We start from the raw sequence: 15,528 nt of genomic DNA, 5'->3' as shown, positions 1-15,528 counted from the left end.
CTCGCTCAGCCGTCCACTGGGAAAACCGAGACCACTTTGCCAAGTAGGCTTGACATGTGGAGGGTCGCCTGCTTTCCAAGAGGACGCACTGAACCCCTTCCGAGTATGTTCTCTCCTCCTGGCCTAACCAATGAGCAGCCACATCGTGAGGTGGAAAGCCACTAGGTTGGGGTGGAGGAGGTGGCCCTGGTCCTGGGAGGGCAGGTCTGGGTGGGATGGCAACAGCCACGGAGGGGTGACCACCAGGCTTGTGAGGGTCCCATACCAATGTTGCCTGGGCCATGCTGGGGTGATCAGGAGGACCCTGACCCTTTCTGTCTTTATCTTTTCCTTGATGATCAGCAGTAACTGGGGGAAAGCATAGAGAAGCTAGCCTGACCAGGATAGGAGGACGGCATCAGAGATAGCACTCACTCCCAGCCCCCCCTCCCATCCTGAGCAGAACCGGGGCACCAGTGATTCTGCCGAGTTGCGAACAGGTCCACCTGGGGAGTTCCCCACTCTTGGAAAAACCTGTGCACCATCTCTGGGTGTAGAAATCACTCATGCTGAGAGGAGAAGTCTCGCCTCAGGCGATCCACCCCCGAGTTCTGGGCGCCTGGTAGGTGGTAGGCCTGTAGGCAAATGTCGTGGGCTATACAGAAGGGCTATACAGAAGGCTATACAGCCTAAGGGCTTCCTGGCAGAGGGCAGAGGAACGGGCCCCGCTTTGCCTGTTGATATAAAACATTGAGGCTGTGTAGTCTGTGAGAACCCTGACCACTCTGCCCTTCAGGTGTCAGCAGAAGGCCATGCACACCAGCTGAACCGCCCTGAGTTCCTTGATGTTTATATGCAGGGCAAGGTTCTGTGTGGACCACAGATATTGGGTCTGAACGTCCTCCACATGCGCTCCCCACCCCAGGTCCAATGTGTCGGACACCAGCTCCACCGACAGGGGCTTGCCCCTGAACGGGACTTTGTGGAGCATGTTCCCTGGAGAGGACCACCATTGTAAGAAGGTGAGCACCGGCTTGGGCACCATGAGGACCTTGTCCATCCTGTCCCTTGCCTAGGAGAACACCCAGGCCAACCTGAGCTAGAGGGGCCTCATCCTGAGTCTGGCGTGGTGAACCACATATGTGCACGCCAACATATGAGCCAGGAGCTGGAGACACGCTCTGGCTGTCATCATGGGAAACCTTGTGACTGTGTTAATGAGTCCTTTCAGGGACTCGAATCTGTCTGGTGGGAGGGAGGCTCTGGCTGATGTTGCGTCCAGGACTGCCCCGATAAACTCTATGCGCTATACCAGGACTAGCGTGGACTTGGTGCCATTTAACAACAGGCCCAGGGTGGTGCACAGGAGGAGCACCATGTTATCCTGCACCTGCGACCGGGAACTGCCCTTGACCAGCCGGTCGTCCAGATAGGGGAAGATCTGGACCCCACGACGTCTAAGGTAGGCTGCCACCACAGACATGCACTTTGCGAATACCCTGGGAGCAGCGGACAGAACAAATGGGAGGACTGTAAATTGGTAGTACTCCTGCCCAACCATGAAACGGAGGAAGCACCTGTGCCCCTCAAATATATAAATGTGGAAGTACGCGTCCTGCAGATCGAGGGTGGTGTACCAGTCCCTGGGATCCAGGAAGGGGATGATAGAGGCCAGAGAGACCATGCGAAACTTGAGCTTTACCATGTACTGGTTCAGGCCTCATAGGTCCAAGATGGGCCTGAGCCCCCCTTTGGCCTTCGGGATAAGGAAATAGTGGGAGTAGTACCCCTTGAGATTGAACTCCACTGGCACCACTTCCACTGCTCCTAAGCCAAGGAGCCGCTCCACCTCCTGCTCGAGCAGGGCCTCGTGAGAAGGGTCCCCCAGGAGGGATGGGGGCGGAGGGTGGTTGGGTGGGGTAGAGGTAAACTGGAGGGTGTAGCCCTGGGAGACAGTGTTGAGGACCCAACGGTCTGAAAAGTCAGCCATGACCGCTCTAGGAGAAAAGCACACAACCGGATGGAGAAGCACTGAAGGAACAAGAGTTCTGGAGCAGACCAGTTATAAAGCACCTTCATTGGTGGCAAGAAGGAACTGAGTGTGGGGGGAGCATGCAGCGCCCCTTATATCGCACCATGGAGGCGCCACTCGAGGAGTTGCTAGGGGTGTTCCCCTATGGGTACTGCTAGGGGAAAAACTTCCGGCACCGGTGCATGTGGCGAACACGCACACCTATTGTGGAATACACAAGCGCAATCACTTGAAGAAGAACAGTCATTTCTGGTTGACTGGGGGTTTAGAGACTTTGATAGATACAAAACTGTCATGCCAGCCAGCCAGCACGAGGACAGAAGGGACCCAAGGGCTGGCAAGCACAGCATGCGGGAGGTGATAGGGCTGTAATGTGGGTCTTTCTCAGAGTTCATTGGAAAATTGTGTCACAAACTATATTGCCCTGGTAAATTGCCTAGCTGTGAATCTGTGGCCTCAGCTATGGGGCATTCAGGGCCTCATTGTTCTCTTACTGACTGAGATGTGAGTCAGGAGAAAGGCCATGCTATAGTTACTGCATCTGTGAGGAGAACGGACCCCATTGTGTTCTGTGTGCTGCAGGTATTACTGGGGAGCTCAGAGAAGAGAAGAGGTTGGTAAAAAATCCTCCCAGGAAGGCATGGAGCCTGAGAGCCCCGACCTCTGGCCTTTCACCTCCCCATCAGGTGGTCATGGGAAACAACCTTGATTCACTAGCCATGTTGGGGTTGCAGTGGCCCATGGCAACATGAGCCAAGAAGTCACGTTTGTACAGCTGAATTCTGGGTGAGAGGGCACATTCAAAGCAAACTGCTGTCTGCTTCCAAGGAGTCTGCGGAGCTTAACCATCCTCCGGCTGAACGGATCTTCCCTTTATGGCAACTGAGAAGACAGAAAAGCAAGAGGTTTGATTTAAAAAGTAACAGAGGCATGTAACTCCCCAGGGACTCGGCAATCTAGCAGAGAATGCAACTGCTGCAGTTCAGCTGCAGGAAGGTTAACCAAAACTGGACACAATCAGTGAGGCATCAAAAGGATGGCAGCATAATTAATGCCAATCCACATGGTGTTATGGAAAATAGGGGTGGTCAAACAAACTTGCTATTGGTTCTTGATGAGATTACAAGTTTGGTTGACTAAGTAACAGTATTGGCAGAATATACTTAGACTCTATATAGCATTTGACTTAGTCCCGCACAACATTCTGATGAAAAAATTAGAACTTTACAAAATCAGTGCAGCCCATGTTAAGTGGAACAAAAATGATTAACTGATAGATCTGTCATTGTAAATGGAGAATTGTCATCCAAGAGGGGTGTTTCTAGTGCAGTCCCGCAGGGTCTTGTCCCATTACTATTCAATAGCTTTATCAATGATCTGGAAGAAAACAGAAAATCATTGCTGGTAAAGTTTGCACCTGACACAAAATTGATGGCATGGTAAATAATATAAAGGACAGACTAGGTCTCCATGGTATACTCCTGAGGGCATCCTGCACCAGAAAATTAAAAATTCTGTGCCAAAAAATTAAAAATTCTGCGCACAATATTTTAAAATTCTGCAAGTTTTATTTGTCAATAAATAAATGCAGAGGCTCCAGCATGGCAGTGAGGAGCACAGGCCACTGGCTGCAAGAAGGTGGAAGATCACCCTGCAGTCCTCCCACTCCCCACCCCCCAGGATATGGACTCAGTGGTGAGGTTGCACCTGACTCCAAGATAGCACAAGGCCTGGGCCTGCCCCAGAAACACCCTGGGGCCCTGCTTCCCTGCACCAGGTACACCAGGTGGGGGGCAGGCAGGCTCAACCAGGCAGGATCCAAGTGCGGAGAGGCTCAGTGTGGGGGGATCCAGGTGTGGGGTAAGAGGATTCTGTGTGGGACAATCTGGGTGCAGGCAGCTCAGTGGGGGGGTCTAGGTGTGGGTGATCTGGATACTCAGAGGCTCATTAGGGGGCAGTTCCAGTGCAGGGGCAATTGACTCTGCAGGGGCTTCTAGGTGAAGGTTGTTGGGGCTCAGCGGAGGGTTCTGGGTGTTGGGTCTCAGCGGTGAGGGGGTCTGGGTGCTGGAGGAGTGGGGCTTGGTGGGGTGGGGGTCTGGGTGCAGCTAGTTAGTGGTCAGTGGCATGGGGGTCTGGATGTGGGGGCTCAGAGTGGTGCAGAGGGTGGGGCATCAGGATTGGGGTTTGAGTGCAGGGAGTTCAGTGGGGGGGTGGTCTGGATGCAGGGGTGGGTGTCCAGAGGCAGGGGGTCTTCCTGCAGGGGGGCTCCAGATGCAGGGGTTGAGGTTCAGTGGGGTGGGGTTTGGGTATGGCGCAATGGAGGGCTAGGGTGATTCTGGATGTACCGGATGAGGCTTGGCAGGGGTGTCTGGGTATGGGAGGTCCAGATGCACAGGGGTTGGGTGGATGGGGGAGCAGCTCCCCGTACAGTGACCCTTCCCCCCACAGCTTAGGAATGATGGGGGCAGGAAGCAGAAGAGGATGCTGAGCCTCCTGCAGCTGTGGAGGGTGGGTTCTGGGGGTGGGTCTGACACAGCCCCAGCCAGTCCTTGCAGGGGAAGAGGAAGTCCCGTCCTCTCCTGCCTCCAGCCCAGCCAGGACTAGCAGCTGATCCTGACTCAGGGTAGGAGCCACTGCTTGGGGTGTCCCCAGCCGCACAGTGATTTACCTCTCTGCCAGGTGCTCTGGGTGCCTGAAACGTTGTACCTGTGCTGCTGGGAGTGGTGCATGACTGCTCTTGCAGCTTCCCTTTGCTTCCCTGTCAGAAAGTCATTTTTCTGCAGGGAAGCAAAGAAATCTGCAGGGGACATGAATTCTGTGCACATGTAGTGGTGCAGAATTCCCCCAGGAGGAACGGTAATCGAGTCACTTGGTAAACTGGACTCTTGGGAAAAACATGTATTTTAATACAGCCACACACAGCTTGGAATAAAGAATGTAGGTCACATCCACAGGACGGGAGCATATCCTGGAAGCAGGACTCTGTTTTAGGAGTCATGGCGGACACGAACTGAACACAAGCTCCCAGTGGCATGGTGTGGCTTAGGGTATGTATACACTACAGCTGGGAGGTGTGAGTCCCAGCCCAGGATGACAGATTTACGCTAGCTCTGTTCCAGCTAGTGTGCTAAAAATAGCAGTTTGGACACTGCAGCACTGTTGGTGGCTCACACTAGCCACTTATATCCAAGCCTGCCCAACCCCCTGGGTCTGAGCTCAGATGGCTAGTCCATGCTGCTCCCTGTGCCACAAGAGCCACACTACTATTTTTAGCGCGCTAGCTTGAGCTGAGTTAGCATTGGTCTGTCTACTTGCCCTGGGAATCACTCCTCCCAGCTGCAGTGTAGACATATCTTTAGGGGCTAACATGATCCTTGGATGAGTAAATGGAGACTATCCAGTAGGGCCAGGTGTTACCTCTGGATACAGTGTCCAGTTCTGGTGTCAACATCTTGGAGAGGATGTTGACAAATTAAAAAGGGTTCGTAGAAGAGCTAGAAGGATGATCTGAGGTCTAGAAAATCTGCTTGACAGGGAGAGGCTGAAGGAGCTCTATCTCTTTAGCTTAGCAAGAAGCAGGGGAAGAGGTGACTTGACCCAGGTCTATAAGAACCTACAGGAGGTCTCTCTAATCTCTCAAAGGTCTAATGATCCAATGGTGGGAGCTGAATCCAGACAAATTCAGACTGGAAGTGAGGTGAAGGGGAGGGGAATTAACCTTAGGAATCGCTTAGCAAGGGAGGGGTCGATTTTCTATCCTGGGTAATAGCTGTGCTCTGTCAGTGCTGGGCTGCAGGCAGGAGTCACTGGGTGGTGCAGGAGCCCCAACTGGATGGTCACAGTGGTCCCTTCTGACCTTAACCACCATCCATGAACGATCCAGGGGTTGCCAGGGCCAGGACACATGCCAGATGGGCCAGAGAAGACAGCAAGTGACCAGCTCAGGTGGGGCCCTGAACAGGCATTAAAAAAATAGGAGGAGGAGTGTGTCCTGCAGGGCCAGAACTGAGGAAACGGAAATGCAAAAGTTTGGTTCTTATGGTAGAAAACACAATGTGTGTGTATATGTGTGTGCATGTGTGTATGTGCGAAAGTATGATACTATGAAAGTGCGATACATAGAATCATAGAATATCAGGGTTGGAAGGGACCTCAGGAGGTCATCTAGTCCAACCCCCTGCTCAAAGCAGGACCAATCCCCAACTAGATCATCCCAGCCTGGGCTTTGTCAAGCCTGACCTTAAAAACCTCTAAGGATGGTGATTCCACCACCTCCCTAGGGAACCCATTCCAGTGCTTCACCACCCTCCTAGTGAAATAGTGTTTCCTAATATCCAATCTAAACCTCCCCCACTGCAACTTGAGACCATTGCTCCTTGTTCTGTCATCTGGTACCACTGAGAACAGTCTAGATCCATCCTCTTTGGAACCCCCTTTCAGGTAGTTGAAAGCAGCTATCAAATCCCCCCTCATTCTTCTCTTCTGCAGGCTAAACAATCCCAGTTCCCTCAGCCTCTCCTCATAAGTCATGTGCTCCAGCCCCCTAATCATTTTTGTTGCCCTCCGCTGGACTCCTTCCAATTTTTCCACATCCTTCTTGTAGTGTGGGGCCCAAAACTGGACACAGTACTCCAGATGAGGCCTCACCAGTGCTGAGTAGAGGGGAATGATCACATCCCTCGATCTGCTGGCAATGCCCCTACTTATACAGCCCAAAATGCCGTTAGCCTTCTTGGCAACAAGGGCACATGTGCTTGTGAATCTCTGTGTCTGTATGTGAGAGTATACGTGTATGCATGTGTCAGTGTTGGCCTTACAGCTGTTGTGTACAACTGTGGGTGGATGCATGTGTGTACATGATTTGTGTCAGCTGTACTGACTGAGGGGTGTGCACTGGTGCCAGTTGTACTGGCCCTATGGGTGTGCACTGGTTCAACTTAGTGGATAGATTGAATCCCAGTGTGGACAAGGCCGTGTCAGAGAAGCATGGTGGTTCCTGCCTGCACATTCCACAGTGGCACGGCTGAGTGGGACAGAATGCAGCTCCCAGACCTCATGCCTGAGGCCACTGGATGATGGGGCGTGATTGTCCTGCCCCCAAGCCCTACACCCAGGGTGAAATGGGGAGGAAATTGCAGGGAGTTTCACCATGGAGTTTTCTCCCAAACAGATCTGGTGGGTGTAGCCTGCCAGTCCTGTATGTGCCCAGCACTCTTTGCAATGAGCCGGGGGAACATGCCATCACAGAGGAAACTGCCCCTCCTTGCCATGTGAGTCCTCTCCATGCCCAGATCCACAGGACATGGCCAGGCCCTTTGTTAGTATTATAAGGGGTGATAATAGTGGGTGTTGAACCCTTTCCTTTATAAAGGAGATCTGCTTCCTGTTTTTGAGAAACTCTGATACATCTGTTGTTTGAAACTGGGCAGAGAGGAGCCTTGGGCTAGAGAATTGCCTTTCTTTGTCCCAAGAAATTCTGTTCACGTTTGGCAAATATATAAATTCCTGAAAATCACCATTTCCCTCTGATGCTCAGATTCCTCAGGACAATATTAACAGCAGCCAAAGTAATAACATGAATATTCTTAAGAGCCAAGGCTCCTCACTGCAAGCCCTGGGAGCAGATAGCTCTTCCCACCCACAGTTCTGCCCAATGCCCAGGACATGGCCCCAGGACATGGCCCCAAGCCTTCAGGAGAAAGGTGAGTGTCAGTGCTGAGCTTCGGCCCTCTGTTCTCTGGGCATCTCTCCCTTTCCTGAAAGGAAACGGGCTTCAATCTGTCACAGGATCATAATCCTAACCAGCTGCTTCCCTGTCGCTCAGCACCATGGAAGCAGCCTGAGCTTTTCCGGAGAGGTAGGGAGCCAATGGGAGGGCCCATATCCTCAGGCTGTTCAGGTCAGGTTCACCCAGGGGGAGTTGGGGAAGTCCAGGAGGGCAGGACCAGGTGTTGAGGAACAGGTCAAGAAGCCAAGTCGGGACTAGAGAAGAAAGAAGCAGAACAGACTCAACAGGAGACAAGCCAAGAACCCAAAGGCCTTGGCAAAGATCACAAGAATGAAGGGAACGAAAAGGGGGGAAAACCAGAACAAGAGTTTGTAGAGAAAGCAGGCAAAATTGTATGTGAAAAGGTCAAGGGCCAGCGTGCTCCAGAGCCAGGACAGCCATGTATTGAAATGCAGGGTAACCTGGGGGAGATATTAAAATGGGGGAGAAGCCCAGTAATCTAAAAGGGCCCCCTGGTTTGAAGATGGGGGGGGCAGAAACAGAGATGCCAGGGTTACCTCTTCTGTCAGGGAGCAACTTTTGCTGGGTTAGGCTGGAGAAGGTTCCTATGGTCGTTGTAGAGTGCCAGTTTAAAGAGACCTTGCTCCTGGAGTGGAGGGCAGCCCGCAGAGCCCTGGGAAGGAGAGAAAAGGCCCCAAATGGGGAAGGGGGCCAGTGCGGGACAGTGGGTGAGTAGCATAGGGCTGACTCATCACTCCTGTGCATTTTACAAGCCTCCCCATATGGGCCAAACTGAGGAGCTAATTGGTTAAAGGCAGGATGATTAAACAGCTAGCAAGGTGATTCAGCTCAGCAGCAGGGACAGTTAAAAGAGAGACAGGAAGGACAAAGTGGAAGGGGAAGGCTGGGCCAGAGAAGCTCAGGCTTGCAGAGAGATGAACCCCCCGCCCTGTGTCTGGGGAGAAAGTAAAGGCGTATGTTGTGGGGGACAAGCACTGGTCTAGCCCTGGGACACTGCCACAGGCTGAATTTTTTTTGGAAAACTCTCAGCAGAAATGGTTGAGCTGCTTTTCAGAACGAGGTTGGGAAAAACTATGTTGGGTTGTTCATGCTAAAAAATTCTCTCGACTGTTTCACTGAGACAATCTAGCACCTCTGCGCTTTGGAGTAGTTCCTCAGGAGTAGGGACTTTTAAACTGACAGAGGTGAGCTTGGGGTCGGGAAGGTGCCTTTTGTCATTCCCGTGAATATCCACCCCCATTTGGCCATGGCATGAACCTCTGAGAATCTCAGTTTGCACGTATTCGATAAAGACTCATTAGGGGCTGGCTGCTGAGTTCTCTGAAGATTCTGCCTGCAGTGAGCATGCTCTATCCCCACAGAAAGACCATGCTCCATCCCAGGGCTGTGGGGGGCTGCTGGGCACTGCAACTGAAAGCAGGGAGACCATCTCTCCTGTGCTCTCAGTGCCCTCACTGAGAGTACCCAGGCAGCATGGAGGAGTAGGAGAAGCCTGAATGGAACACAGAGGGGTGAGGAGCCAGGCCAGAGGGATTGGCAACGGGGGAGACTGGGATGAAGTGCCAGTGGAACAAGGATCCAGGGAGAGTGGGGAACTGGGATGAGTGTAGGTGTGTGTGTGAGGAAGACAGATTGGGATAAAGAACTGGGGGAGGGGAGAGACTGGGATGAGGAACTAGAGAGGGGGCTGTGTGGGAGACTGGGACAGGGACAAAAACATGGGCAGGGTAGGAGTGGAGGACATGGAGCTGCAGAGGGACAGGGATGTGGAGCTCATAGGGAATGGTGGGGACACTGGGAGAAGGGCAGGCTGGAAGATTCAGGGGCAGAAAGGTCCGTAACCATTATTCTGGGGGAGCTTATTAACATTCCTTATGGGCATTCCTCTAATGTCTGCAAATAGCTGTGGAACCCACTGGTGAAGTATATAGCTCATCCCTCCTCTGGTGCCTGGTCCGCATAGAGAATAACAGCCTATTGCTGCTCCCAGTTACTCTGTTAGCTCAAGGGGCAGAGGGCTGTGTACTAAGGTTCTAACCCTGCCAATGACCTAAATGGGAGTCAGTATGATTCCACAGGGTAGAATTTGCTGGGGGGAGTTTCAGTTTGCCTTGTTATAAATCTAGGAAATTACATGCAAAAACCTATATTAAAAGAATGTGAATGTTGCAAAAGTTAGGAAATGACAGAATTAAGGTTGTCTGTGCATGATATGTGACACAGTCTTCAACTACATGATCACATACTATTTTTTCCACAGTACCCCTGCATCATTCAGTGTACAGGCTGGACCCTGCTTTGGGATGAATCAGGTTGTGTAGTGAAGGACTCATAGACTCATAGACTTTAAGGTCAGAAGGGACCATTATGATCATCTAGTCCGACCTCCTGCACAACACAGGCCACAGAATCTCACCCATCCACTCCTATAACAAACCCCTAGCCTATGTCTGAGTTATTGAAGTCCCCAAATTGCGGTTTGAAGACCTCAAGCTGCAGAGAATCCTCCAGCAAGCGACCCGTGCCCCATGCTGCAGAGGAAGGCGAAAAACCTCCAGGGCCTCTGCCAGTCTGCCCTGGAGGAAAATTCCTTCCCGACCCCAAATATGGCGATCAGTTAAACCCTGAGCATGTGGGCAAGACTCACCAGCCAGCACCCAGGAAAGAATTCTCTGTAGTAACTCAGATCCCAAACCATCTAACATCCCATCACAGACCACTGGGCATACTTACCTGCTGATAATCAAAGATCAATTGCCAAATTAATTGCCAAAATTTGGCTATCCCATCATACCATCCCCTCCATAAATTTATCAAGCTTAGTCTTAAAGCCAGATATGTCTTTTGCCCCCACTACTCCCCTTGGAAGGCTGTTCCAGAACTTCACTCCTCTAATGGTTAGAAACCTTCATCTAATTTCAAGTTTAAACTTCCTAGTGTCCAGTTTATATCCATTTGTTCTTGTGTCCACATTGTTACTAAGCTTAAATAATTCCTCTCCCTCCCTAATATTAATCCCTCTGATATATTTATAAAGAGCAATCATATCCCACCTCAACCTTCTTTTGGTTAGGCTAAACAAGCCAAGCTCTTTCAGTCTCCTTTCATAAGACAGGTTTTCCATTCCTCGGATCATCCTGTTCCAGTTTGAATTCATCCTTCTTAAACATGGGAGACCAGAACTGCACACAGTATTCCAAATGAGGTCTCACCCGTGCCTTATATAACGGTACTAACACCTCCTTATCTTTGCTGGAAATTCCTCGCCTGATGCATCCTAAAACCACATTAGCTTTCTTAACAGCCATATCACATTGGTGGCTCATAGTCATCCTGTGATCAACCAATACTCCGAGGTCCTTCTCCTCCTCTGTTACTTCCAACTGATGTGTCCCCAATTTATAACTAAAATTCTTGTTATTAATCCCTAAATGCATGACCTTGCACTTTTCACTATTAAATTTCATTCTATTACTATTACTCCAGTTTACAAGGTCATCCAGATCTTCCTGTATGATATCCCGGTCCTTCTCTGTGTTAGCAATACCTCCCAGCTTTGTGTCATCCACAAACTTTATTAGCACATTCCCACTTTTTGTGCCAAGGTCAGTAATAAAAAGGTTAAATAAAATTGGTCCCAAAACTGATCCCTGAGGAACTCCCCTAGTAACCTTCCAGCCTGACAGTTCACCTTTCAGTACAACCCGTTGTAGTCTCCCCTTTAACCAGTTCCTTATCCACCTTTCAATTTTCATATTTACCCCCATCTTTTCCAATTTAACTAATAATTCCCCATGTGGAACCGTGTCAAATGCCTTACTGAAATCGAGGTAAATTAGATCCACTGCATTTCCTTTGTCTAAAAAATCTGTTACTTTCTCAAAGAAGGAGATCATGTTGGTTTGGCACGATATACCTTTTGTGAAGCCATGTTGTATTTTGTCCCAATTACCATTGACCTCAATGTCCTTAACTACCCTCTCCTTCAAATTTTTTTCCAAGACCTTACATACTACAGATGTCAAACTAACAGGCCTATAGTTACTCGGATCACTTTTTTTTCCTTTCTTAAAAATAGGAACTATGTTAGCAATTCTCCAGTCGTACAGTACAACCCCTGAGTTTACCGATTCATTAAAAACAGGACACTGTTGTCGGTAAGACCCTTGCTTCATTTGTTGCAGGAGTTGGAAGGCGTAGTGTGAACAAGGCAGGGGACTGCAGGAAAAGAAAGGATGGTCTCATGGTTAAGGCGCTGGAGAATTGGATTCTATTCCTTGTTGGGCAGGTCAGCGAAACTCAACTGTTCACAGGTGGCCACTAATTAATTGTATGTTCCTCATTTTCTGGGGTGCTGTAGCGGGGTGGCTTCCCGCTCCTGCCCTTTGGAGCTTTAAAATAGCCCTGGGAAGGGGCTTTTGGCTGGGCTGATTGGGGAAGTGGCTGCAGCTGGGGGCCACGCCCCAAACTGAGCCCAGGGCCTTATAAAAGGCCAGGGAAGGCAGAAGCACAGACAGTCTCTCTCTGCCTGTAGAGAGAGATGGGCCTGGCTGCAGGGAGCTAGACCAAGTACCTGAGGGAAGCTGGGCTGGGGACAGGCTAAGGAGCTGGGGAGCTCTGGCCTGGAAAGCCCCAGGCTGCGGCCTAGCAGAGGGCTAAAAGGTACTGGGGGGTTGCAAGGGGCAACCCAGGGGTAGGCCAAGGCAGCAGGTCCAAACCTCCTTTGCCTGTGATGAGCAGGCTGATACTGCAGTCTGCCCCAGGACGTGGGGCTAGAGAATGACTGGCAGTGGCCAATTCTGAGGCAAAGTGGGGATAGTGGGGTGGGGGTTCCCCTGGGAGGGGGAGACCCAGTCAAAGGGGCACCGGGGTCCTGGGAGGGACACGGAGCCAATAGTAAACAGGTGGATCACTGGCCTGCAGAGGGCGCTCTGGGCTGGAACAGAGCTAATTCCCAGAGTCACCAGCAGGAGGCGCCGCAGGGGTGAGTCTGACCCTGTTACAGGTGCCCAGTCTGAGAAACGGGGTATGATTTACAGGAATGCTAACTGAGGTCAATGAGAGCAGTGATGTGAACATATAACGTGCTACAAATCTGATAAATTCTCTGAAAAAATCAGGTCCTAGGCAGCTCAGATTGGGCACCCAAAATGAATGGACATCTCTGGACTTAATCTCTCTGTGCCTCAGTTCTCTATCTGTAAAATGGGGATAAGAGGGTTGTGCGGGCAGCCTTATTGTGGCATTTCCTAAGTTTTGAGTGCTTGACTTAGCAACGGTCTCACAGGATACGGTCTCGCATGATATTCTTATCGAAAAACTAGGCAAATACAATTTAGATGGGGCTACTATAAGGTGAGTGCATAACTGGCTGGATAACTGTACTCAGAGAGTAGTTATTAATGGTTCCCAATCCTGCTGAAAAGGTATAACAAGTGGGGTTCCGCAGGGGTCTGTTTTGGGACCAGCTCTGTTCAATATCTTCATCAACGACTTAGATGTTGGCATAGAAAGTACGCTTATTAAGTTTGCAGATGATACCAAACTGGGAGGGATTGCAACTGCTTTGGAGGACAGGGTCATAATTCAAAATGATCTGGACAAATTGGAGAAATGGTCTGAGGTAAACAGGATGAAGTTTAACAAAGACAAATGCAAAGTGCTCCACTTAGGGGAAGAGACTGTCTAGGAAGGAGTACGGCAGAAAGGGATCTAGGAGTTATAGTGGACCACAAGCTAAATATGAGTCACCAGTGTGATGCTGTTGCAAAAAAAGCAAACGTGATTCTGAGATGCATTAACAGGTGTGTTGTGAGTAAGACACGAGACGTCATTCTTCCGCTCTATTCTGCGCTGGTTAGGCCTCAACTGGAGTATTGTGTCCAGTTCTGGGCACCACATTTCAAGAAAGATGTGGAGAAATTGGAGAGGGTCCAGAGAAGAGCAACAAGAATGATTAAAGGTCTAGAGAACATGACCTATGAAGGAAGGCTGAAAGAATTGGGTTTGTTTAGTTTGGAAAAGAGAAGACTGAGAGGGGACATGATAACAGTTTTCAGGTATCTAAAAGGGTGTCATAAGGAGGAGGGAGAAAACTTGTTCACCTTAGCCTCTAAGGATAGAACAAGAAGCAATGGGCTTAAACTGCAGCAAGGGAGGTTTAGACTGGACATTAGGAAAAAGTTCCTAACTGTCAGGGTGGTTAAACACTGGAATAAACTGCCTAGGGAGATTGAAGACTCTCAAACTCTGGAGATATTTAAGAGTAGGTTAGATAAATGTCTATCAGGGATGGTCTAGACAGTATTTGGTCCTGCCATGAGGGCAGGGGACTGGACTCGATGACCTCTCGAGGTCCTTTCCAGTCCTAGAATCTATGAATAACCCTTATAATGTTTTTTTAATATTTGTTTTTGGATGTCAGTACTTACAGATAGTGAAATTCTCCCCTGTGCAGAGGTCCAGCATATGGCCTCCAAATCACATAAGTCCTAAATTAATGGGTAATAGGTCCATCAATGGCTATTAGCCAAGATGGTCAGGGACACAACCCCATGCTCTGGGTGTCTCTAAACCTCCAATTGCCAGAAGATGGGATTGGATGACAGGATGAATCACTCAAAATGGTTCTGTTCATTCCCGGTTCTGTTCATTCACTCTGAAGCACCTGGCATTGGCCACTGCCAGAAGACAGGATACTGGGCTGGATGGCCCATTGGTCTGCTCTAGTATGGCCATTCTTATGTTAAGGTCGTAAATGGAGCACAGGCATCAGGCTGGCTCCCTGCAAGGGGCACATTTCACGCAGAGTGCTCCAAAGCATGTCAGGTGCTTTTCAGACATATAATAAACAGGACCCTGCACTGCAGAGCTCACCATCTAAGGAGTGGGGGTAGGAAAGCCCAGTTGTTCATCTCTGTGTTTTCAGTTCTCTTTTACCCTTCTCTGATTATATTAGCTTTGTTCTTGTTTTAGCCCTCTCCTTTTTTCATTTCTCTCCCACCCCACTCCCCCATTCCAGGTTTTAGGAGAAAGACAGAAACACATGGAAATTACCACCGTGGAGTGCCCCAGTGGCCCCTGCACCCAGCAGCCTGACCCCGTCAGAGGAAACCCGTGTGTCACAATAGACAAGAGCTAGCTGCAGAACCAGTCAATATGGAAAGGCGATGGGCTTTGTGTGATGGCTCCCCTTCCGCATAGCCTCCCTTCCAAGTACACTGCAATCTCCAGCGGGGCCCTGACAGCTCTCCAGAAATACCATCACAAATGCTTTTCCTAATATAGACGTTCAGCTTACAGGCTGGGAGGTTCAGCCTTTCTTTGAAACTATTGGAACCATATCTGCTTGGGGGGGAGGGGGGGGACTGTTGTTTTGTTTACTCACTTGGTCTTTTTCCAGAATTGAAAGTTGTCCTAAAAATAGCTGTTACCAGCTCAGTACATGATCCACATCAGCTCTGGCTGTACCCCAGCCTAGGCGGGGCTTTGGCTAGTCAGGCCTTCTCCCAACACCAGCTGCTGGGCAGAAGTAGCCCAGTTTGCCATTGCCATGCCATTTCTAATCCTGCAGCCTCTAAACCCTCAGCTTGGGGGGTCCCAGCTCGGCCCAGGCTCTCGCTTCAGCCAGGCTTGACAGGCAGGGTATTGAGCCGACCAGGTTTTCACATCCTGTCCCAGGACCTTTGTTCCGCACAGGGCCGGCTCCAGACCCCAGCACGCCAAGCAGGCGCGTGGGGCGGCATTGTCCTGGCAGGGCGGCATTTGG

At 50.3% G+C, this 15,528-nt stretch overlaps 1 long non-coding RNA gene across 1 annotated transcript in view; it reads left to right on the top strand.

Annotated features, from left to right (window-relative positions):
- The window catches only part of LOC123353894, a 55,830-nt gene extending 40,771 nt beyond the window's left edge, over positions 1–15,059 (top strand). Inside the window, exons 2-3 of the long non-coding RNA XR_006574586.1 lie at positions 11,945–12,048; positions 14,782–15,059. This is a non-coding gene — a long non-coding RNA (uncharacterized LOC123353894). The remainder of the gene's footprint in view (positions 1–11,944; positions 12,049–14,781) is intronic.
- The last annotated feature ends 469 nt before the right edge of the window (positions 15,060–15,528 follow it).

Source organism: Mauremys mutica, chromosome 20 (assembly GCF_020497125.1).
Source record: "Mauremys mutica isolate MM-2020 ecotype Southern chromosome 20, ASM2049712v1, whole genome shotgun sequence".
NCBI classification, from domain to species: domain Eukaryota; kingdom Metazoa; phylum Chordata; order Testudines; family Geoemydidae; genus Mauremys; species Mauremys mutica.
This window is presented reverse-complemented; position numbering and strand designations above follow the sequence as displayed.